At 42.3% G+C, this 25991-nt stretch overlaps 1 protein-coding gene across 1 annotated transcript in view; it reads left to right on the forward strand.

Moving 5' to 3' along the window:
- Nucleotides 1-689: 689 nt before the first annotated feature.
- The window catches only part of LOC132830263 (uncharacterized), a 48015-nt gene continuing 22713 nt past the window's right edge, over nt 690-25991 (forward strand). Inside the window, exon 1 of the mRNA XM_060847806.1 lies at nt 690-760. The gene's annotated coding sequence lies outside the window, so the exon portion shown is untranslated. The remainder of the gene's footprint in view (nt 761-25991) is intronic.

A 25991-nucleotide genomic window follows, 5' to 3' on the forward strand; every position in this document is an offset into this window, starting at 1 on the left:
GGTCCATTTCTGACATGGAATGGCTGGAAGGCCATTCTAGATTAGAGTGGTGCTGGAAAAGCACAGCATGGCAGGCAGCATCTGAGGAACAGGAAAATCGACGTTTTGGGCAAAAGCTGTGCTCCATCCTCACAGAATCAGATTATAAATGTTAAATTTGATAGGCCATACTTACAACTATCCTAACAGTTACAATTTATTGTTAAAAGACGTGTAGGTTGCACTTGATCAACTGACATTTGGCTTTTTATGGACACACCTTCAACTATTTTATCACATTTTTAAGAACTCTCAATTTTAAAAGGTGGGTTGCTACCTTCTGGTGCCTGGCCGGTGGAAGATGTTCATAGGGTCTCTAGCAGTGGCCTGGCAGCCAAGGACAGTTGACGGTGTCTCTGGACGTTGCCTGGCAAGAGAAGAGAGTTGATGGCATGTCCGGCGGATGCCGCTGGGGGCGGTGTTTCTGGAGGTTGCTGGCCGGGTAAGGGTGTTAATGATGCCTCTGCGGTTTGCTTTGCAGATGATGCTGTCTTTGAACGTTGCCGCTGGGAGAGGGTGTTGATGGTGTCTCCGGCGGTTGCCATTGGGGGCGGTGTCCCTGGAGGTCACTGGCGAGGGACGGTGTTTCACCCTGTGAAGCGGTTCTCGCGCTGGGTTTGAATACCGCGGCTAGGCAAGGAGACGGTTGTAGAGTGTGGAAGCGGAGCGGGGCAAGAGGGACGCTCGGAATTGCGCAGTTACCGAGGGTAGAAGTGCACCTGTGAGTAGCTGGGAGCATGTTCCAAATAGGTATATGACAAGGTGTTAAATAGCTGGGAGCATGTCCCAAATAGGTACATGACATATATGACAAGGTGTTGAATTTGCATTCTCCCCCCATATAGTGTGTATCTATCTCATTGACCAAATGGCTATCTCGATGGAGGAGTGTGATCAACTCCTTTTTGTGGTTCTACCCCTTTAGATCTTCCCCAGTGAGCACCAAAATGATGCTAAAATCAATTAGGGTACAAATAGTGCATTCACTGGACATTCCTCCATAGGAGCCAAGCTGTTTAACATAAATAACCCCAAAACACAATTATCATCATCCAACTTTATCCAAGCGTGAACATCACATGTAACACCTTGTCCAAGGCATAAAAGCAAAAAAAGGTCAAAATACTCAGTAGTGGCAGCATCTATAGAGAAATAGAGTTAACATGTCAGGTAGTTGCATTTTTTTGAATGGAAGTATTAATTATAATCCCATCTTGACTGATTTCCAGCATCTTCTATCATTTGCTTTTGTTCAACGCCATCATCCAAGGCTTCAGAGCCCATTCCTTGGTGACAATTTTTTTTTGGTGCATTCACCAAATCAGTATCAGACACATGAAAATACTTGAGAAAGTCGGCAATTCTTGCTGCATCTGTGGAAAGAGAAGCAAAGTTAACATTTTGAGATAGGTATGACTCTTCAGTTCAATCCCCTGCCCTTTAACCTGTCAGATCGTACATATTGCTGATGTTTTGCCAAGTGTAATCCTAAACCATGTTTTCTGACCTTGCTATTTACAGTACTTGTCTACTAGGCACTTTGCTTCCATCAGTTCTTAATAGTGAATGAAACAATGTCACAATTGCTGCCTTCCCCACTGTCAACATTTTGGGCAGATGTTTACATTCACAGAAACTGAACTGGACCAACAATGTAAATTCTGTAATTATAAAAGGTCTTGATGGGAATTCTGCAGCAAGTAAAACCACCTGATTCCACAAAACCTGTCTGTCATTGAGAAGGCACAGAAGTGTGATGGAATGCTTCACAATTACCTGGATGAATGCAACAACAACATTCAAGATGTTTGACACCATATGGGAAAAACAGCCAGATTGATTTATGCTGTAACACTTCAAATGGCCACTCCCTCTACTACCAATATTTAGCGGTAGCAATGTATATCAACTACCGAATGCACTGCAGTAAGCCATCAAGGCTCCTTAGATAATATCTTTAAGCCCCTGACCTCTATTACCTAGAAGGACAAAGGCAGCAGATGCACAAATATCATGAGCTGCAAGTTTCCTTCCAAGCCATCTTTATTTGAAACTATCTTGTTCCTTCCATCAAAATTTTTGAATTCCCTCCCTAACAGCACTGAGTATTCCTACAGCACATGGATGCCAATAGTTCAAAAAGATAGTTCGGGGCAATAAGAGATGAGCAATAAATGACATACTGCGAATAAATTTTAAAAACTTCTGAATGTGCCTTTCACAGCTAATTCATATCTCCTATGGTATATGCGTGGTAACTATCATTAGTTAATGCTATAATGTATATGCAATGTTATTTGGCAATGTTCTGTTAACTTTTTTAATTTGAAACTGTCATTTGATGGATAATTCATGGTATGAGAAGGAGAATAATGATGAAGTTCCTAACTGCTGTATATCCTTCATGATATGAAGCAATTGGAAATTGGTATTAGCATGTGCAGGCTAAGTATTTAAACGATTCACAATCAGATCAGTTCTCCATATTCTATAGCTCATAATCCATCATGTTGGAACTCAAAGGGTATCACCTTCCTGTTGATTCTAATGAAAGAGGTGTAGCATATTGAAAGAATCATTAGTCCATGTTCTTAAATATATAGTATACACCAAATATTATTAAATTTTAATATTTACTCCAATGTTTAATATACTTTGATGCCCAAGATTATGGGTTCAAATTATTGGTTTCTTTATTGTGTTACCTTCTGTTTGTTGTTATTGCCAACTGAAGTTACATACTTTAAAAATTCCATTGTATTCTTCCAAAATAAAGTATAATATTTAGTATGCATTCTCTTCAAATTTTGACATGCTTCCTCATAATTTTAAATTTTTTTTCTTATGTAATATGTCATTAAGATTCATGGAAAGCTTGCATTTTTGAGACCAAATGTTTAGGCTAAAGAAGAGGGTTGATTAATACATGAGTAATATCTTTGAGGGACTGAAATTCATGCCAGTTCTTGGTCTGGTTGTCTGTTTTTTTCCTGAGCTGCTGGGTTTGTTTTCAGACATTTCGTGCATGTTAGGTAACATCATCAGTGAACCTTCAGTGAACTATTGGGTTTGTGTCCCACTTGCTATTTATGTATCTTTGTCTGTTGTGGTGGAAAGTATCACTTCTGGTTCTATTTCTGAGAGGTTGGTAAATGGGGTCCAAATCTGTATGTTTATTAATGTAGTTCTGGTTTGAATGCCAGGCCTTGCAGAATTCCCATGCGTGTCTTTGTTTGGCCTGTCCCAAAATGGCTGCGTTGTCCCAGTCGAACTGGTGGTCTTCTTCAGCTGTGTGTATGGATACGAATGAAAGTTGGTCATGTCTTTTGATGGCTATGTGGTGCTGATGTAACCTGGTGGCTAGTTTCCTGCCAGTTTGTCCAATGTAATGTTTGTTGCAGTCCTTGCAGGATATTTTGTACATTATGTTCATTCTGTTATCTGTGGGTATGGGGTCCTTTAAATTCAGCAGTCGTTTTAGTGTAGTAGTAGGTTTGTGGGCTACCATAATGCCTAGGAGCGGGAATAGTCTACTGATCTTCTCTGAAATGTCATTGATGTATGGTAGGGTGATTAAAGTCTCTGGGCATGTTGGGTCTTCCTGCAGGAGTTAGTGGACTGTGCTTATCAGGTAACTGCTGTTTCTGAATACGTTGTTTCTCCTTGGCGTCTCGTAGTACTGGGGTACTGCAGTGTGTTGTGGCTCATTTAAATGGTGTCCTGATTCAGCTCTGTTTGTGGGTCTTAGGGTGGTTTCTTCTGTAGTTGAGTATTTGGTCAGTTCTTTCCTGTAAACACTAGTCCTCAGTTCTCTATTGGCTTTTCGTTCTACCACGACGTCCAAGAAGGGGAGCTGGTTATTGTTCTCTTCCTCTTTGATGAACTTTATACCTGTGTGGATGTTGTTTATGTCTATGGGTTTGTTCTAGTTTGTCACGTTTCGTGATGTCAAAGGTATCATCCACAAAGCGGACCCAAAGCTTAGGCTGGATCTTGGGAAGGGCTGTTCGTTCTAACCTCTGTGTAACTACTTCTGCTCTAAGTCTGATATTGGTGACCCCATAGACGTCCCTTTTAATTTATTTATATATCTTGTCATCGAAGGTGAAGTGGATTGTGAGGCACAGCTCCCGGAGTTGAAGATGTTATCCTTGCTGATGGAGTTGACACTGTTTAGATTAGATTAGTTTACTTACAGTGTGGAAACAGGCCCTTCGGCCCAACAAGTCCACACCGACCCGCCGAAGCGCAACCCACCCATACCCCTATATTTACCTCTTACCTAACACTAGGGGCAATTTAGCATGGCCAATTCACCTGACCCGCACATCTTTGGACTGTGGGAGGAAACCGGAACACCCGGAGGAAACCGACGCAGACACGGGGAGAACATGCAAACTCCACACAGTCAGTCGCCTGAGGCGGGAATTGAACCCGGGTCTCTGGCACTGTGAGGCAGCAGTGCTAACCACTGTGCCACTGTGCCGCCCTACATTAACATCCAAAGAGCGTCCCTCCACCCAATCCCATCCATGGGCATAGCCAATTCACCAAGACTGGTGAAAACCCACAGTAGCCCGGAGGCTGGAATCAAACCCATAATCCTGGCATTGCAAAGCACCGCTGCTAACCACTGAGCCAACGAGTGTTTATATCCCTGGTTTGTCTAACAGTGAGGCCAGTGTTTCTTTGGTGATGTTTATTGATATGACGTCTCGTTGAAGGAAACCATGACCTTGTAGTCCTCTATCTTGGTGTCTTTGATGTTAAGGAATTCCTGGGTGGACTGGATGGAGTGGGTTGAGTCTTCTACCAGGTGAGAGAAAGTGAGGACGGCAGAAATTTCTGAAGAAGGGCTTATGCCCAAAACGTCGATACTCCTGCTCCTTGGATGCTGCCTGACCTGCTGCGTTTTTCCAGCAACACATTTTTCAGCTCTTCTACCAGATGCTTTAGTTTACATGCAGTTCCTTGGCTAGCCTATATGTCGGTGTGCCAGGAACTGAGACTATGGGTCTGAGGCAAGCCCATTGTTTGTGTACCTTTTGGTAATCTGTAGAAATGGGGTGTCTTGGACCCATCTGGTTTCTTTCTTAGGAGGCCTGTCTTATTAATTTCACCTGTCATGGAAGTCACGGTAGAACAAAAAGCCAATGGAGAACTGCAGACCACCATTTACAGGTAAGCCACGCACACTGACCAGATACTCAACTACAGAAGCAACCATCCCAACACCCACAAATAGAGCTGCATCAGCACAGTATTAAAACAAGCCACAACAAACCACAGCAGCTTGGTAGTTCGAGAAGCCAACAAGAAATACAATGTATTACAACATGCCCAGACGTTTCAGAGATGTCCAGACTTACTCTCATGGTAGCCCATAAACTTGCTACCACACTGAAACAACCACTGATAAATTTAAAGGACCCTGTACCCACAGCCAGCAGAGTGAACATAATGTACAAAATACCCTGTATGGACTGCAACAAACATTACATTGGAAAAGCTGGCAGGAAACTAGCCACCAGGATACATGAGCACCAACTAGCCACCAAAAGACATGGCCAACTATCACTAGTGTCCTATGCACACAGACAATGAAGAACACCAGTTCGACTAAAACAGGCTAAACAAAGACACGTGGGAATTCCAAGAGGCCTGGCGTACTTGGACGAGTGCGCCACCACCGTCACAGACTTTATCTGCAAGTGTGTGGAGGACTGCATATCGAGGAAGTCATCAACCCTGGATGAATTAGGACATACAGAACCTGCTAAAAACCAGCCGTGAGGCCTTTGCATCAGGAGACCCACTCAAATATAAGGAATCCAAGTATGGCTTTCGCAGAGCCAAGGACCAATACTGATCTAAACTAGAGACTCAGACACCTGGCAATTATGGCAAGGACTCAATGACATCACAGGTTCTAAAAAAGACAGTGCAAGATAGCAGACGATGACACATCCCTCCCACATTGTCTCAACGAGTTGTGTGCTTTCTTTGAGCAGAATTTTGGTGACCTATTCTGACAAGTCCTGATGAACCTATCCCAACAGTCACTGCATCAGAGGTCAGATCACAGTTTTCCTTTGTGTGAATCCAAGGAAAGCAATGGGACCAGATGGAGTAGCAGGCTGTGCACTCAGAGCATATGCAGATCAACAGGCAGAGGTCTTCTCGGACGTCTTCAACCTCTCTGTACAGCAGGCCATAGTCCCTGCCAGTTTCAAGAGGGCCAACATCACCCCTGTGTCTCAGCAGGCTCATGCAGCATGTCTCAATGACTACAGCCCAGTGGCCCTAACTTCAGTGGTCATGAAGTGCTTTGAAAGACTGGTCATGGCATTAATTAACTCCAGCCTCCCACTACTCTTGACCCACTCCAATTTCCCTATTAGAGCAACAGATCCATGTCAGATGCCCTTGAGACTGATTACTAAACTTAGTGATCTCGGACTACACCCCACTCTCAACAATTGGATCCTCAGTTTCCTGACCCACGGGCCACACTCAGTGAAGATTGGGGATAATATTTCATCCTCACTAGCACTCAACACTGGAGACCCCAGGGTATGTACTCAGCCCCATACTGTACTCGCTGTATACCCATGACTGTGTCACCAAATACCACACTAATGCCATGTATACGTTTGCTGATGACACCACCATAGTCTGTTGAATCTCAGAAACAGACTACTGACGGGAGGTGGATGACCTAGAAAAATTGTGCATTGAGAACAACCTAGCTCTCAATGCCGGCAAAATCAAGGAACTCATTATTGACTTTTGGCGGATGTTACTCATGCCCCTCTACACATTAACAGCACAGAAGTGGAATGAGTGGAAAGTATCAAGCCCCTGGGAGTGGTAATCAACAACAAGTCTTCTTGGACTCTTCATGTGGATGCACTGGTTACAAAGGCCCAACAACGTCTCCTCTTCCTCAGGCAGCTGAAAAATTTGGCATGATGGTGAATATCCTTGCCAACTTTTATAGGTGCACATCGAGAACATTCTGTCTGGATGTATCGGTACTTGGTATGGCAGCTGTACCATTCAAAATTAGAGAGTGGTGAACTCGACCTGGACAATCACAAAAGGCCAACCTTCCACCTATAGAATCCGCCTACCAGGCCCGCTGTCAAGGAAAGGCCGCCAGCATTCTCAAAGATCCATCTCACCCTGGCAATGTTTTTCTACAACCTCTACCCTCGGGGAGAAGGTACAAAAGCCTGAACACATGCACCAGCTGGTTTCAAAACAGTTTCTACCCTGCTGTTGTTAGAATACTGAATGGATTCACAAAGTCTGAGCATTCGCCTGCACTTGTGTTTTGGTTTTGCCACTATTTACCTATTAATTACTTATCTTTAAAATCTGATTGAAGATTTGTAGCTCGGGTATCCGTTGTTGTGGTTCTGCTCGCCGAGCTGGAAGTTTTTGCTGCAAACGTTTCGTTCCCTGGCTAGGGAACATCATCAGTGCTGTTAGAGCCTCGTGTGAAGCGCTGCTTTGATGTTTCTTCCGGTATTTATATTGGTTTGTTCTTGCCGCTTCCGGGTGTCAGTTTCAGCTGCAGTGATTTGTATGTGGGGTCCAGGTCGATGTGTCTGTTGATGGATGTTCTTGCCGTTTCCGGGTGTCAGTTTCAGCTGTAGTGGTTTGTATATGGTGTCCAGGTCAATGTGTCTGTTGATGGAGTTTGGAGATGAATGCCATGCTTCTAGGAATTCTCTGGCTGTTCTCTGTCTGGCTTGTCCTATGATAGTGGTGTTTTCCCAGTCAAATTCATGTTGCTGGTTGTCTGAGTGTATGGCTACTAGAGATAGCTGGTCGTGTCGTTTTGCGGCTAGCTGATGTTCATGGATGCGGATTGTTAGCTGTCTTCCTGTTTGTCCTATATAGTGTTTTGTGCAGTCCTTGCATGGTATTTTGTAAACTACGTTAGTTTGGCTCATGCTGGGTATTGGGTCCTTTGTTCTAGTGAGTTGTTGTCTGAGCGTGGATGTTGGCTTGTGTGCTGTTATGAGTCCTAAGGGTCGCAGTAGTCTGGCTGTCAGTTCTGAGACGCTCCTGACGTATGGTAGAGTGGCTAGTCCTTTTGGTTGTGGCATGTCCTCGTTCCTCGGTCTATCTCTTAGGCATCTGGTGATAAAGTTGCGTGGGTATCCGTTTTTGGCGAATACCTTGTTTCGATGTTCCTCTTCCTCTTTTCGCAGTTCTGGTGTACTGCAGTGTGTTGTGGCCCTTTTGAATAGTGTCCTGATGCAGCTTCGTTTGTGTGTGTTGGGGTGGTTACTTTCATAGTTTAAGACTTGGTCTGTGTGTGTTGGTTTCCTGTGTACCCTTGTGGTGAATTCTCCGTTGGGTGTTCTCTCTACTAACACGTCTAGGAATGGGAGTTGGCTATCCTTTTCTTCTTCTCGTGTGAATCGGATTCCTGTGAGTGTGGCGTTGATGATTCGGTGTGTTTTTTCTATATCTGTGTTTTTGATGATTACAAAGGTGTCATCAACATATCTGATCCAGAGTTTGGGTTGGATTTGTGGTATGGCTGTATGTTCTAACCTTTGCATAACTGCCTCTGCTATGAGTCCCGAGATTGGTGATCCCATGGGTGTTCCGTTGATTTGTTCGTATATCTGATTGTTGAATGTAAAGTGTGTGGTGAGGCACAGGTCCAGTAGTTAAAGTATGCCGTCCTTGTTGATAGGTTCGGCCTCCTGTGTTCTGTTATGTATGTCCAGTAGGTTGGCTATTGTCATCAGGAATACACACATAGACAAAGAAGAAACCATGGTATCATTCGACGTGACGGCACTGTTCACTTCAATTGACAAAACCCTAGCCAGAGAAACAATAGCCAACCTACTGGACATACATAACAGAACACAGGAGGCCGAACCTATCAACAAGGACGGCATACTTAAACTACTGGACCTGTGCCTCACCACACACTTTACATTCAACAATCAGATATACGAACAAATCAACGGAACACCCATGGGATCACCAATCTCGGGACTCATAGCAGAGGCAGTTATGCAAAGGTTAGAACATACAGCCATACCACAAATCCAACCCAAACTCTGGATCAGATATGTTGATGACACCTTTGTAATCATCAAAAACACAGATATAGAAAAAACACACCGAATCATCAACGCCACACTCACAGGAATCCGATTCACACGAGAAGAAGAAAAGGATAGCCAACTCCCATTCCTAGACGTGTTAGTAGAGAGAACACCCAACGGAGAATTCACCACAAGGGTACACAGGAAACCAACACACACAGACCAAGTCTTAAACTATGAAAGTAACCACCCCAACACACACAAACGAAGCTGCATCAGGACACTATTCAAAAGGGCCACAACACACTGCAGTACACCAGAACTGCGAAAAGAGGAAGAGGAACATCGAAACAAGGTATTCGCCAAAAACGGATACCCACGCAACTTTATCACCAGATGCCTAAGAGATAGACCGAGGAACGAGGACATGCCACAACCAAAAGGACTAGCCACACTACCATACGTCAGGAGCGTCTCAGAACTGACAGCCAGACTACTGCGACCCTTAGGACTCATAACAGCACACAAGCCAACATCCACGCTCAGACAACAACTCACTAGAACAAAGGACCCAATAGCCAGCACGAGCCAAACTAACGTAGTTTACAAAATACCATGCAAGGACTGCACAAAACACTATATAGGACAAACAGGAAGACAGCTAACAATCCGCATCCATGAACATCAGCTAGCCGCAAAACGACACGACCAGCTATCTCTAGTAGCCATACACTCAGACAACCAGCAACATGAATTTGACTGGGAAAACACCACTATCATAGGACAAGCCAGACAGAGAACAGCCAGAGAATTCCTAGAAGCATGGCATTCATCCCCAAACTCCATCAACAGACACATCGACCTGGACCCCACATACAAATCACTGCAGCTGAAACTGACACCCGGAAGCGGCAAGAACAAACCAATATAAATACCGGAAGAAACATCAAAGCAGCGCTTCACACGAGGCTCCAACAGCACTGATGATGTTCCCTAGCCAGGGAACGAAACGTTTGCAGCAAAAACTTCCAGCTCGGCGAGCAGAACCACAACAATTACTTATCTGTGCTATTTAACTCTGTGATCTGCCTGTATTGCTTGCAAGAAAAAGCTTTTCACTGTGCCTTGGTACACGTGACAATAAATTCAATTCAATTCAGGCCAGAACTCCATTAATAAACACATAGATTTGGACCCCATTTACCAACCTCTCAGAAATAGAAACAGAAATGATACCACCTCCCACAACAGACCAAGGCACACAAATAGCAAGCGGGACAGAACAGCAATGCTTCACCAGAGACTCACTGGTGATGTTACCGAGTATGGTGATGAAACATCTGAAAACAAACCCAGCAGCTCAGCGAGCAAACAGACAATCTGATGCACAAACTGAGCTATAAATCTTCTCTAACATCTCAAGTTCTTGGTCTGAGGATGCCATTCCTTCATTGGTTGCTTGCCATAAAGACAGCTGAATAGAAGAGTTGGGATGTCAATCAGAATAAAAAGTCATGTTAAGTCTTACAGGACCATAGGCTGTTCTCTCATTAGAGAGTCTGGTGATTTAAGCTGAGGGCCACCACACCTCCAGGCAAGAGGAAAGGTTGAGAAGGAGTGTCCTTCGTGATAACCTCAGTGGTGCAGGAATTGAAGCCACGCTATCGGCAAGACAGTGCTCTGCAAACCAACTGTCCAGCCAGCTGAGTTAAACTGAGGAGAAAGTGAGGTCTGCAGATGCTGGAGATCAGAGCTGAAAATGTGTTGCTGGAAAAGCGCAGCAGGTCAGGCAGCATCCAAGGAACAGGAGATTCGACGTTTCGGGCATAAGCCCTTCTTCAGGAATGAGGAAAGTGTGTCCAGCAGCCTAAGATAAAAGGTAGGGAGGAGGGACTTGGGGGAGGGGCGTTGGAGATGCGATAGGCGGAAGGAGGTCAAGGTGAGGGTGATAGGCCGGAGTGGGGTGGGGGCGGAGAGGTCAGGAAGAAGATTGCAGGTTACGAAGGCGGTGCTGAGTTCCAGAGATTTGACTGGGACAAGGTGGGGGGAGGGGAAATGAGGAAACTGGAGAAATCTGAGTTCATCCCTTGTGGTTGGAGGGTTCCTAGGCGGAAGATGAGGCACTCTTCCTCCAACCGTCATGTTGTTATGGTCTGGCAATGGAGTAGTCCAAGGACCTGCATGTCCTTGGTGGAGTGGGAGGGGGAGTTGAAGTGTTGAGCCACGGGGTGGTTGGGTTGGTTGGTCCGGGTTCCCAGAGGTGTTCTCTGAAACGTTCCGCAAGTAGGCGGCCTGTCTCCCCAATATAGAGGAGGCCACATCGGGTGCAGCGGATGCAATAGATGATGTGTGTGGAGGTGCAGGTGAATTTGTGGCGGACCTGGAAGGATCCCGTGGGACCTTGGAGAGAAGTAAGGGAGGAGGTGTGGGCGCAAGTTTTGCATTTCTTGCGGTTGCAGGGGAAGGTGCCGGGAGTGGAGGTTGGGTTGGGTGGGGGGTGTGGACCTGACGAGGGAGTCACGGAGGGAGTGGTCTTTTCAGAACGCCGATAGGGGAGGGAAATATATCCCTGGTGGTGGGGTCCGTTTGGAGGTGGCGGAAATGACGGCGGATGATACGCTCTATCTGGAGGTTGGTGGGGTGGTAGGTGAGAACCAGTGGGGTTCAGTCCTGGTGGCGGTTGGAGGGGTGGGACTCAAGGGCGGAGGAGCGGGAAGTGGAGGAGATGTGGTGGAGGGCATCGTCGATCACGTCTGGGGGGAATCTGCGGTCCTTGAAGAAGGAGGCCATCTGGCCTGTACGGTATTGGAACTGGTCCTCCTGGGAGCAGATGCGGCAGAGACAAAGGAATTGGGAATATGGGATGGTGTTTTTACAGGGGGCAGGGTGGGAGGAGGTGTAGTCTAGGTAGCTGTGGGAGTCAGTCGGTTTATAGTAAATGTCCGTGTTGATTCGGTCGCCCGAGATAGAAATGGAAAGGTCTAGGAAGGGGAGGGAGGAGTCTGAGACGGTCCAGGTGAATTTGAGGTCGGGGTGGAAGGTGTTGGTAAAGTTGATGAACTGTTCAACCTCCTCGTGGGAGCACGAGGCAGCGCCGATACAGTCATCGATGTAGCGGAGGAAAAGGTGGGGGGTGGTGCCAGTGTAGTTGCGGAAGATGGACTGTTCCACATATCCTACGAAGAGGCAGGCATAGCTGGGGTGCATGCGGGTGCCCGTGGCAACTCCTTTAGTTTGGAGGAAATGGGTCGATTGGAAAGAGAAGTTGTTCAGGGTGAGTTTTTAAACGGGCGGTGCGAGGTTGTGGGACAACTCATCTCTGCATACCTCGACACGGTCCTGTCCCCCTTAGACCAAGAACTCCCCACTTATGTTCAGGACACCACCCATGCCCTCTACTTCCTCCATGATTTTCGCTTCCCCTGTCCCCAACGCCTTATCTTCACTATGGACATCCAGTCCCTGTACACCTCCATCCCCCATCATGAAGGACTCAAAGCCCTCCGCTTCTTCCTTTCCCGCCATACCAACCAGTACCCTTCTACTGATACTCTCCTTCAACTGACTGAACTGGTCCTCACCCTGAACAACTTCTATGAAAAAGTGTATCTCACTAACTTATTATGAGCACTGCAATAGGAGAACTGATAGAAGCCTAGTTATTCAACTAGATCCAGTTTTTAAAAAGTGTCAAACGTGACTGACATTTTACTTACTTCACTCATTAAACATGGATGATGCTGCTTGGCCAACATTTATTGCCCTTCTCTTTGTCCTTTAAAGTTATGGTGAGCTACCTTTCTGAACTGCTTCAGTCCATTTTGTATAGGTACACCCACAATGCTGCAAAAGAGGGAGTTCCAGGATCTTTACCCAGCAACTCTGAAATGACATCAATATATTTCCAAGTCAGGATAGTGAGTGCTTGGAGGGAAACTTGCAGGTGGTGGTGTTCCCATGTGTCTGTTGCTCTTTTCCTTCTAGTTGGTAGTGGTTGTGGGTTTGGAAGGTATTGTCCAAGGATCCTTGGTGAACTTCTGCACTTCATAGATAGTACATACGTACTGTTGGTACTGAGCATGGAGGGCAATGGTTACATGTGCAATCAAATGGTGAAGAAGTGTTCCGCTTTAAGTCTTGTTACTGTTCTTTCTGAAGATATTGCCATATAGTTCTATGTTCATAAAACTACAAGCCTCTCTTCTGATTCTCTCAGTAGTTGCACTTTGGGTAAGATAGTTTCCTCTGTGTTGGTTTATTATTGATATTCCACTGATTTGCCACACGATCCAAAATATTTCAAAGGATACTACTCTTACATATTTTTGGCTCCTCCATCCTGTTTTATGCAGTTATAAGCAGCTGGGTTTTTTGCGGAGTTTCTTTTACTCTGACATCATGAATGGGGTATTCTCTCCTTATTCATGATGCCACAGTAGGGAGTACACCCACAATTGTTCTGCTTCATGATTCACAGAGGAAGAGTTTTTCGCAGAAGTTTGCTTCCAAACTGCCTCGAATCACTAGTCGGAAAACAAAAGGATTAAAATTATCAATAACTACAGAGGTTTGTCATTTATTAAATAAAATATGGCTATGCAGTACTTAGTAATATATAATTTCTTATTGTTCTTATTACCTGATATTCAAAGTTTGGGAGAAATTATTATCTGATAATTTATTTTGCTATTCATTCTCCCAGTATCTCTCAATTCAAGAACACATCAGAACTGCTCTTCTTATTTCAAATCAATATGATTTTCATGTAAAATGATTTTAGAAATCATTTTAATTAATTGATGAGCAGTTGTGAAGTATGACAGCTATTTTGTTTTTGCGTCAAATAAATGGGAATGTACTAGATGGTGTGCAAAGGCTATTCATTAGTATTGTCTGAATGTGTTAATTCATGAGGAGAAAGTGAGGGCTGCACATGCTGGAGATCAGAGTTGAAAATGTGGTGCTGGGAAAAGCATAGTAGGTCAGGCAGCATCCACGGAGCAGGAGAATTGATGTTTTGGGCATAAACCCTTCATCAGGAATGGTGATCAAACCCCTATTCCTGAAATGTCGATTCTCCTGCTCCTTGGATGCTACCTGACCTGCTGTGCCTTTCCAGCACCACACTCTTGACTCTGTGTTATTTCATGAGTCAAGATCAAATATTCTGCATTGCCAGACCTAAGTATCCCACATTTTCATATGTTACTTTCAAGTTTTCTTTTGAAAGAGCAATGAGGATTGAATTAATTTTCTAAATACTCACCAAAGTGAAGTGTGACATTGCTGTGGTGTATTTTTTGCCTTTTTGTTTACTTGGTATTAAGCTTTCACCAGTGTTTCTGATGTTGCAACTCAATTTTATTTTCATGTTTTTCTTTCCTGGTTTGCATGAAGGAATGATAACTTCAAACTGTTTATATTCTGTTGACTACCCATAATGATTTTCTTGATGTCAACAAGATTTTTCCTGCTTTCATTTTGTCCCCATCACTTGAAAGATTGTGGACAAATGAAATTTCATTTTCAGCAATTATATGTTCCAGATGCCTAAATCTATAATTAAATCTGCGAATACATAGACAAATAGACCCAAATATCAAATTAAACTGTTGAACACTATTTAGAATTGAATACCTGGAAACAAAAAAAAACCCTTGAGTATTTAGAAATTTGAAGCTTTATGCTTTATTGGTATTATGTGAACGGTATTTGGCCATAGAGATAGGACTTCAAAGAAAATTCCCATCAAAAACTAAGGTATACAAAGCAGTGGAAAGTGATTGGCCAGAGAATTGGGAAGTTTTTAGGAACAGCAGCAGATGACTAAATAGTTAATAAAGAAGGAGTCAATTAATCATGGAAGTAAATTGGTAAGAAATACAAAAACACAAAGCAAGAGCTTCTATGGTTAAGTAAAAGTTCTAAAGTAAGTGTGAAATCCTTAGTGATCAGAATTGGGAAATTTATAATGGAACAGAGGAAGAGTAGATAATTTAAACCAATATTTTGCATTGTTTTTCATGGTGGGGGACACGAGACATCCCAAAGGTGCTCATGTAAGGTGCTAATGGGATAAAAGATCTTATATTAGTTTCTATCACAAGGGACAAAGTATTTGACAATCTAATAGAACTGTAGCAGACAAGTCGCCGGGACCTGATGATCTGCAATCAAGGGTTTTGAAGGAGTTGGTGATGGAAATAATGGAAGCTCATTAAGCTATTCCAGAACACACTGGATTCTGGGTGAGTTCCAGCAAATTGGAGAACTGCTAATTAGATTAGACTTACAGTGTGGAAACAGGCCCTTCGGCCCAACAAGTCCACACCGACCCGCCGAAGCGCAACCCACCCATACCCCTAACCTAACACTACGGGCAATTTAGCTTGGCCAATTCACCTGACCCGCACATCTTTGGACTGTGGGAGGAAACCGGAGCACCCGGAGGAAACCCACGCAGACACAGGGAGAACGTGCAAACTCCACACAGTCAGTCGCCTGAGTCGGGAATTGAACCCGGGTCTACAGGCGCTGTGAGGCAGCAGTGCTAACCACTGTGCCACCGTGCCGCCCACAAACCACCGTGCCGCCCACAATGTGAAGCTACATTCAAGAAAGGGGGGAGACAGAAAGCAGGAACATATAGGCCAGTTAGCCTGACATTGTTGGGAAAATATTTGAGTCCATTATTAAGGAAGAAATAGCAAGGCTTTCAGAAAAACTTAATACATTCAAACAGAGCAAAAATAGTTTTGTTGAAGGGAAATCATGTTTGACAAATTTGCTAGACTTCTTTGAGGATTTAACAAGCAGAATTGATAAAGGAGACTGATACTTGTATTTGGATATTCAGAAGGCATTCAATAAGGTGCCACATTGGTTATTGCGCAAGAAAGGAGCTTGCACTTTTGTGGGGTAACATAAAAGCATGGATTGAGCATTGGTTAGCATGCAGTAGAGATGGAATCTGGATTAATGAGTCTTTTTCATGTTCAAATGACATAACTAGTGATAACCACAAAGATTAGCCTGAGGGCTTCAGTTATTTACTGGCTGTATCAAACAGTTGGAACAGCAAACAGCGTGTAATATATCCATATTTTCTGACAATGCAGTAGTATTTGAAAGGGTAAGTTGGGATGAAGACATAAGGAATCAGCAAGGATAAGTTGAGTGAATAGGCAAAAATGTGACAGATGTAGTTTAATGCAGCGATATGTAAAGTCATGGACTTTGGCTGGAAGACTATAATTTAAATGGAGAGAGACTCCAAAATGTTTAATGCAGAGGCATTTAGGTGTTCCTATTTGAAACATAAAAAGTTAGCGTGGAGGTGCACCAAGTCATGGAAATAGAATTTGGGCCCTCATCGCCTAGCGATTGGTGTTTATAAACCAAAATCTTGTTAAGCTGTGCAGGGTGTTGATGAGGCCACATTTGGAATACAATGGACAATTTCAGTCTCTATATCCTGATATGATACACTGGCATTGGATACTCTTCAAAAGAGATTCACTTAGGCAAATCACTTCATCTCAGGAATCAGCTATCAAGAGCAACTAAACAGATAACACTTATTTATTAGTCTTCAGAAGAATGAAGGATGATCTTATTGCAACATAAAGACTCTGCCACTACCTCTCTAAGGATTCAAGAAGCAAGCCATTAGGGCCAGGGACCTATCTGCTTTTAGCCCCATTCTTTAACTCCTCTGCCATTTCTTTGTTCCCCATAATTGTCTCCTGAAACTCATTTTCTAAGGGACCTATATTCACTTTGACCTCTCTCCCTTTTTATATGCGGAAAGAAGCTTTTATTGTCAGCTTTTATATTTGCTGTTTGCCCTTGTAGTTTATTTTCTCTCTCTTGTTATTGTTTTAGTCCTCCTTTGCTGGATTCTGAATTTATCCCAATTTCTGGAGCTATATTGCCTCCTTATGCTTTTTCTTTTAACTTAATACTCCCCATATTTTTCTTGGTTAACCATGGTTCGCTTATGCTTTTGTTGGGATCTTTTCTCCTTACTGGCTGTATTTTTGCTGAAAATCATGAATTACCTTCTTAAATGTCTGCCATTGGTTGCTTGTTATTATTCCTTCTATCTATCCACCCAATTCACTTTGGCTAACTCTATCCTTTAATTAACTTTTTTAAAGTCAGACATTGTTGTTTCTGACACAAGTTTCTCACAAGAACTGAATATTAAGTTCTACCATGTTATAGCCATTACTTCCTAGGGCATCTTTTATTAGAAGTGACTTATTAAACCTGCCTTATTACTCAGAACCAACTCCATGGTAGGCTGTTCCCCGATTGGTTTGATGACATATCGCTCTAGGAAACTATCCCTAATGCACTCTATGAATTCATGTCGTAGCTACCCTTTCCAATGTGATTAACTTGGTTAACATGAAGATTAAAATCATCCATACTTATTGCTTTTTTTTATTTGCTGATATTATTTATCGATTTATAACCTTTCCTGAAGTGTGGCTATTGATTGGAGGTCTGTTCACTATTCGTAACAATGTATTCTTTCCCTTGCTGTATTTTACCTCCACTCAAAAGGACCCAACATCATCCAAGCCAAGATAATTTCTCTCAACTGTCCTCTTTTTATTTCTGATTAACACTACTATCTCACCACTTTTTCCATCCCTCCTGTCTCTCCAAACAGTTACATTTCCCTGAATGTTAAACTCCCAGGTTTGACCTCCTTGTAACCATGTTTTCTATAATTGCTATGAGATCGTATTCATTTAACTTGATTTGCACCATCGGTTTGTCTGCCTTACTCCAAATCTGTATCTTCCATTTATTGAAATACAAACCCTTTAAGTTTTTTCTATCAAATTTCCCTACAATTTTGTTTTCTTAGTGTAATAGGACATTCACACATCCTGCCCCTTCCTTTTGTTTTCTGGTAACAGTCAGCCCCATCAGTAATTTACAATCTTACCTTCTCCTTTATTTTTCATCTCTAATTTTCCATGCAACAGAATCCCACTTTCCCACTATGTAGCCCTGTCTACAGCCCTAGCTATGCAATTCACCAGGTTCAGGTGGAGCCCATCCTATTGAAACAGCTCCCAGAACCGTAGGTATACCCTGGCTATACTATCCCCAATTGCAGCTAGATTTCTCTTTCCTCTCTCCCTCTTGAATGGCTCCCAGTACTATGGTGCAGTGGTCAATTTGTTATCTTCCCTACAACCCCGCTCTGATCCACACAGAAAGCAAGAATCTCAAACCTGTTAGACAAGCTTGAGGGCTGAGGCTCTTGCAGCAGTATCTCCTGGGTCTCTCCACCAGTCTTGCTCATAGTGATATCCTACTGCCCTGGCCACTGACCAGATTTGAGGTAGTTGATCTAAGGGCTGTGATTGCCTCCTGAAATACAGCATCCAGGTAACTCTCCCCCTCCTTGATGTGTCACAGTGTTCAAAGCTCAGACTTTAGTTCATCAGTTCTGAGCCAGAGTTCCTCAAGAACCATCATTTGTCACAGGTGTAGTCACTATGAATCACAATGGGGTCCACCAACTCCCGTATCATGCAGGTACAACACATTGTTTGTCCTTTATCTCTATTTTATTTACTTAATTCTTTCTTTAAAAAATATCTTGTAAAAACCTAAAAAGTCTTTTAGTTTTTAATCTGCAAAATATTTCTCTATTTACCTTTAATCTAAAAGTAACTTATAATAATCAAATTAGCAACTATTATCAATCAATTAACTTAGAGTTTTCCTGTAATGTCGCTGTTTCTTTTCTGCTGTGCTCTGATCCTGGACTTCAGTTTATCCTGTTCAAAAGACCTTACAAGCTGACAGAGGAAGTGGTGAAGCTGGTACAATTACAGTATTTGAAAGGCAACTGGATGCGTATATGAATAGGAAGGGTTTAGAGGTATGTGGGCCATATGGTGGCAGATGGGACTAGATTAGTTTGGGACATTTGGTCGGCATGGATGAGTTGGACCAACTGGTCTGTTTCCATGCTGTACATCTCTGACTCCATAACTCCAAACTCAGAAATGTACCCTTAAAAGTCACTGAAAGTATTTAAAGAAGAGGTAGAATGATTTTTGAAATACCAGCAAGTTGACAGCTATGCTGAGTTGACATGAAAGAGGAGTTGAGGCTTGAGACAGACTAGCCATAATTTTGTTGAATAGCAGGGCAAACATGAGAGGCCAAGTGGCTTACCCCATTACTGTTTCTTCTGTTGTTATGAAATGCATTTTGCTATCCAGTGACAAGTTAGTTGAATAAAAGCTGGAAGAACTGTGGATGCTGTAAATCAGAAACAAAAGTAGGAATTGCTGGAAAAGCTAAGCAGATCTGGCAGCATCAATGGAAAGAGATCAGAGTTAATGTTTCTGGTCAAGTGAGGAACGTTCTGAGGAAGGGTCACTCGACCCAAAGTGTTAATACAAGTTAGTTAAAATTTTGTACGTTCTACTTGATGACCAATAATTAGTAAAATGAATATTTCCAATAAAAAAGTCATTTGCAGCTCTTTTGCTGATACCAGCTGAAGCTGAATGGGTTTCACCTTGCCAAGACTGGGACTTGCATCCTTGCAAGGAGATTTGCTAGTGCTTTTGGCAGAGGAATGGCAACTTGAAGTGTAGCTGAAATTGGAAGCAAGTAAAGCTAGTAACAGGAAGCAAAAATGCGACAAGTGAAATTAGAACACAGTTAAAAATGGAAGTGAGGATCGACTAAACTTAGAATGCGGAATAATGTCCAGACACCCTACCTGAATGTATTTGCAACAACGTAGATGCTTCAAAGGCACAGAGGTCAATTGGTTTGATCCTATTGCCAGTACAAAAACATGTTTATAGGGTGACCAAGACTGTGAAATAAATATTCAAGGATACTTGACATGTTGGAAAGACAGGCAGAAAGGAAAATGAGTTGGTGTTGTGTTGGTAATAAGGTATGGGATCAGTACTATAAAGAAACATCTCATATTAGAAGAACAAAATGTGAAATCTATTTGGGTGGAGCTAAGAATCAGCAAGGGGCCGCAAAGGATTTTAAAGGCCACCAAATAGTAGTGGTAGTATAGAACATGGTTTGTAATCAGGAGATAAAGAAAAAAGTAGCTAGGGTAATACAATATTAATGAGTCACTTCAATCTTCTTATCCACTGCATAAAACTATTGAGCACTAACACTGTGGGGGATGAATTTCTGGATTGTGTTCGGTATGGTTTCCTCACGTTGTACGTTGAGGAAACTGACTCAAATGAAACAGACAACAGGCTATGTTAAATCTAGTATTATGAAACAGGAAAGAGCTATTTAATAATGTAGCAAAAGAACCTATAGGGATAAGTGACTAATATCAGAATTTTACATTATGTTTGAAAATGAAATCATTCAAGCAGGAGGCAGGGTGGTAGGTTTGAGCAGAGGAAATTTTAAAGAAATAAGGAGCAAATTGATTGGGATAGATTGGGACAATACAGTAGAAATTATGACAACACGTAGGTAGTGGATTCTCTTTAAAGAATTATAACATCATTTACAGCAACTATACATTCCTTCAAGGCAGAAAAACCCAAAAAAATCAGTCACCTGCTGCCAGTGAAGTACAGAAAGAATCAGTACTTGGGCCCCAGCTGTTCACAATTTATATCAATGATTTGGATGTGGTGACTAGATATAATATTTTCATGTTTCCAGATGTCATAAAGTTAGGTTTGAATTGAATATGCGTTGTGAAGAAAATGCAAAACCCGTTCAATGAGGTTTGGACAAATATAGTGACAGAAAGAATAGAATATAGAAAAATGTGAGGTTATCCACTTTGAAGGCTAACATGCAGATGCTGCAAGCAATTAGGAAGGCAAATTCTAACCCTTATTGCAAGAAGACATGAGTACAAAAGTAGAAAAATGTCTTGCTTCAGTGATATCGAACCTTGGTTAAACCATACCTGGAGAGTGCAGTTTTGACTCTGTTAGGAAGATTGTGTTGCCATAGAGTGAGTGCAATGAAGCTTCACCTACCTGATTCCTGGGATGGTAGTCCTATGAAGAGAGAATGGGAAATCTCTAGATTTTGAAGAATGAGGTCACAGATATCTACAAAATACTTAAAGAATAGATAAGGTCAATTCAGGTAGGGTGTTTTCTCTGGCTGGGGAGTCTAAAATCTGAGACAAAATTTCAAATCAATTGGCTGGGGTGTCACTTAAGACAGATATGAAGGCATTTTCCACTCAAACGGTTGTGAATCTTTGGAATTCTCAAACCAGGAGGTTGTGTAAACTCAGTCATTGAGTATGTTAAAAATAGAGTTTGGCAGATTTCTAAATACCAATGACAAATGAGTATGGATAATCTGAAGAAAAGGCATTGAACTAAATGATCAGCCATGATTGTGTTGAATTGCAGAGCTGGGTGAATGAGCTAAAGCCCTACTCCTGCCCCCCATAATACTAAGCTTCATTAAAATAAACATGTTTGCAGGAATATGAACTACATGTATTAAAACAAAAAAACGTGGCTATCCTGGATTCTGCTGCCAATTGGACAAACTCCCATTTGATGTCAACACATGAAATTCTAGCAGTGTTTCCGAAGCATATATTCAAGAAAAACTGCTATAAGCACATCACAACCATTTAAATAATACCAGGTTGGGTATCCTTTATACCTGCGTTGGAAAACCAAACAGACTAAAAACTGAAGGTCTTTTTGAAACCTGAACAGACCTGTAGGCACGCTGAGTTTTGGGCCCTTTGGGAGAAGAAAACTTCACTTGGCCCAAATAGGCCCAAAAGTGAAATTTTTTTTCAAAGCCCAAATGGACTTTGGTGTATCCAAAAATATCCTTTATCCCAAAAAATATGTCCTGAGGTTTTCTGATAAAATATTTCTAACCTGTATCCAAAACAAAAGTTGAAGTGATGTTAAGTTTGATAGCAAGGACCATGTATCTTAGAAACAAAAAAAAGATTGAGTACTGAATAAGGTGATAAAACTATTGTGTAATCAAAATGCAGCTTCCAAGGAATTTGGTAATTTTATGGTTTTCCTCAGATATTTTAAGAAAAATGTCAGCATTTTCTGATGCTCTTTCTTGGCTAAGTGTGCAATATATATCGTGCTGTCTAGGCTTATGACCTAGATACATTTCAGATTATTTGGGAATGGTTATCAGGTAACTGTGCTTGAACTGATCTTGATTTGGAGATGCTGGTATTGGACTGGGGTGTACAAAATTAAAAATCACACAACATCAGATTATAGTCCAAAATGTTTAATTGGAAGCGCTAGCTTTCGGAGCGGTGCCCCTTCGGGTGGTTGTGAAGTACACAATTGTAAGACACAGAATTTGTGTGCTATAACAAATAGCAATTGTCTTACAATTGTATACTCCATAATCACCTGATGAAGGAGCAGCGCTCCAAAAGCTAGTGCCTCCCATTAAACCTGTTGGATTACAACCTGGTGTTGTGTGATTTTTAACTTTGAACTGATCTTGTTTACCTGCTCAAGTAGAGGTGGAATACTATTGATGTTTATCCAATATTAATTGTCTTGAACTGCTATAAGTCACATGGTTTAGTAATTAGTGGTCCAAATTCTAACATGAATGGAGTTCCAGGATTTTCACTCAGCAACAGTGAAGGAGTGGTGAAAATGTTTAAAATGGTGGATGGGGTATCATTCATGTGGCCTGTCTTTGTGAGTTTTTGTCTGTTGCTGGAACTGTATCCATTTAGGCAAATGGAGAGTATTCTATCACACTCCTGATTTGTGATCTGTAGATGGTGGGCAGGCTTTGGGGAGTCTGATGGTGAGTTATTTGCTTTTAGCAGTGGTGATGCCATTGCATGCCAAAGGAGATTGTTAGATTATTACTGGTTGGAGATGATCATTGCATGGCACTTGTAGTGTGAGTTTTGCTAGCTAGAACTATATGATGTCAGGATCTTGCTGTATATAGAGATAAAGATTGCTTCAGAATTTGAAAAGTTGCAAATAGTGCTGAACATTGTGCAATCAACACTGAACAATCCCACTTCTCACCTTAGAATGATTGGAGGGTGGAGGGAAGATCATTGATGATGATGCAGCTGAAGGTGGTTGGACCAAGGTCACATACCCTGAGGAACCAGAGTTCTTGTGGTGTAGTGATGGTCTCTCTGCCGAGGAGTCAGGAAGTCTTGGTTCATACCCCTCTGCTCCAGACATCAGTGTAATAGCATCTTTGAACAGGTTGATGAGAAAATGTCTACCCGAAGGAACCCCTACAGTGATCTCCTAGACCTGAGATTATGGGTCTCCAACAATTATGCTCACGTTCCTTGCTGCAACACTCTCTTGATGTTGCCTTGCTATCAAGGATAATCATTCTTACCTCATCTCTCTAATTCATCTTTTTGTCCAATTTTGGAAGAATTGACTCTTGTGCTTGATTTAGGCTGAAGAAATATCAGTGCAGTGGAAGAAAATAAGTGAAAAATTGATATTAATTTGCTAACACTTAATTTTAACATTAAAATGAATGAGACATTAATAGTTTATAATGTGAATCTGTGGAGTAATGAATTAACCACAATGCTTCACATTGAACTTCTTCATCACTCCTTGTACCACCTTTTGAATCACTGAATAAGCCTGAATCCCAGAAACCTGGTGATGCATCATCAACGTCAGACAGATCACCCTCCTTTTTATCATAGTTATTCTTGGTAGTATGGGTAACTTTAGCATCATGTGTACCATTGAACACATTGATACTCCACACTTGAGATATAATTTTTAGCAATATAAGTATCATTCATTTCATGTTTCTATGACCAACTGACACAATGTTGCTAGCGGGGATAGTTGCTAGTTTCCGACCTAGCAATTTATTTTTGCCTTTCAGCTTTATTTGTTCCACATCTCTTGGATACTGTCCTTGAGAGGTTTATGTACTTCTCCAAGGACCGGTCAACACTCATGGGTCTGCCAGAGATAATTGCCGTGTTACTGTTAGTTGATCTCCCATCGCACATTATGTTGTCAATAAGGTGGAATTAGATCATGTTCCAGACTAACAATTTCATTTTTCATAGTCCTCCTGTTCTTAAATTTCACACTTTTAATAATTTCTTGCAACTATCATTTATCAATGCAGCCTTCCTATGAACACAGACAACAATCACCTTCAGAATATTTCTTTGTGGAGAGTTTTGCATTTGAATATCATCGTCAGCTTTTCTTTTATACCATCTCTGTACAAGATAGAACCAATGTGAGCTGTCTCCTCTTGTGGCCAATTGTCATTACAAAGTTGGTATTTTTTTGGGAATGGTGTTTACTGGTATTTCAACATTCATTGCTTCATTCATATTTCCAATTAGGCCAATTAACACATTCTTCTCTTGATGGCAGATAGAGTCAAAGAGATGTACAGCATGGAAACAGACCATTCGGTACAACCCGTCCATGCCGACCAGATATCCCAACCCAATCTAGTCCCACCTGCCAGCACCCGGCCCATATCCCTCCAAACCCTTCCTATTCATATACCCATCCAAATGCCTCTTAAATGTTGTAATTGTACCAGCCTCCACCAAATCCTCTGGCAGCTCATTCCATACACGTATCACCTTCTATGTGAAAAAGTTGCCCCTTACGTCTCTTTTATATCTTTCCACTCTCACCCTAAACCAATGCCCTCTAGTTCTGGACTCCCCGACACCAGGGAAAAGACTTTGCCTATTTACCCTATCTATGCCCCTCATAATTTTGTAAACTTCAGCCTCCGACGCTCTAGGGAAAACAGCCCCAGCCTGTTCATCTCTCCCTCGAGCTCAAATCCTCCAACCCTGACAATATCCTTGTAAATCTTTTCTGAACCCTTTCAAGTTTCACAACATCTTTCCGATAGGATGGAGACCAGAATTGCACTCAATATTCTAATCGTGGCCTAACCAATGTCCTGTACAGCTGCAACATGACCTCCTAACACCTGTACTCAATACTCTGACAAATGAAGGAAAGCATACCAAGTGCCTTCTTCACTATCCTATCTACCTGCAACTCAACTTTCAAGGAGCTATGAACCTGCACTCCAAGGTCCCTTTGTTCAGCAACACTCCCTAGGACCTTACCATTAAGTGTATAAGTTCTGCTAAGATTTGCCTTCCCAAAATGCAGCACCACGCATTTATCTAAATTAAACTCTATCTGCCACTTCTCAGCCTATGGCCCATCTGGTCAAGATCCTGTTGTAATCTGAGGTAACCCTCTTCGCTGTCCACTACACCACCAATTTTGGTGTCGTCTGCAAACTTACTAACTGTACCTCTGATGCTCGCGTCCAAATCATATATGTAAATGACAAAAAGTAGAGGACCCAGCACCGATCCTTTGGCACTCCACTGGTCACAGGCCTCCAGTCTGAAAAACAATCCTCCACCACCTCTCTCTGTCTTCTACCTTTGAGCCAGTTCTGTATCCAAATGGCTAGTTCTCCCTGTATTCCGTGAGATCTAACCTTGCTAATCAGTCTCCCATGCGGAACCTTGTCGAACGCCTTACTGAAGTCCATATAGATCACATCTACTGCTCTGGCCTTATCAATCCTTTTTGTTAATTCTTTGAAAAACTCAATCAAGTGTGTAAGACATGATTTCTCATGTACATAGCCATGTTGACTATCCATAAGCAGTCCTTGCCTTTCCAAACACTTGTACATCCTGTCCCTCAAGATTCCCCTCCAACAACTTGCCCACCACCGACGTCAGGCTCACTGGTCTGTAGTTCCCTGACTTGTCCTGACCACCCTTCTTAAACAGTGGCACCACGCTAGCCAACCTCCAGTCTTCCGGCACCTAACCTGTGACTATTGATG

The sequence above is a fragment of the Hemiscyllium ocellatum genome, chromosome 31 (assembly GCF_020745735.1).
Source record: "Hemiscyllium ocellatum isolate sHemOce1 chromosome 31, sHemOce1.pat.X.cur, whole genome shotgun sequence".
NCBI lineage: Eukaryota > Metazoa > Chordata > Chondrichthyes > Orectolobiformes > Hemiscylliidae > Hemiscyllium > Hemiscyllium ocellatum.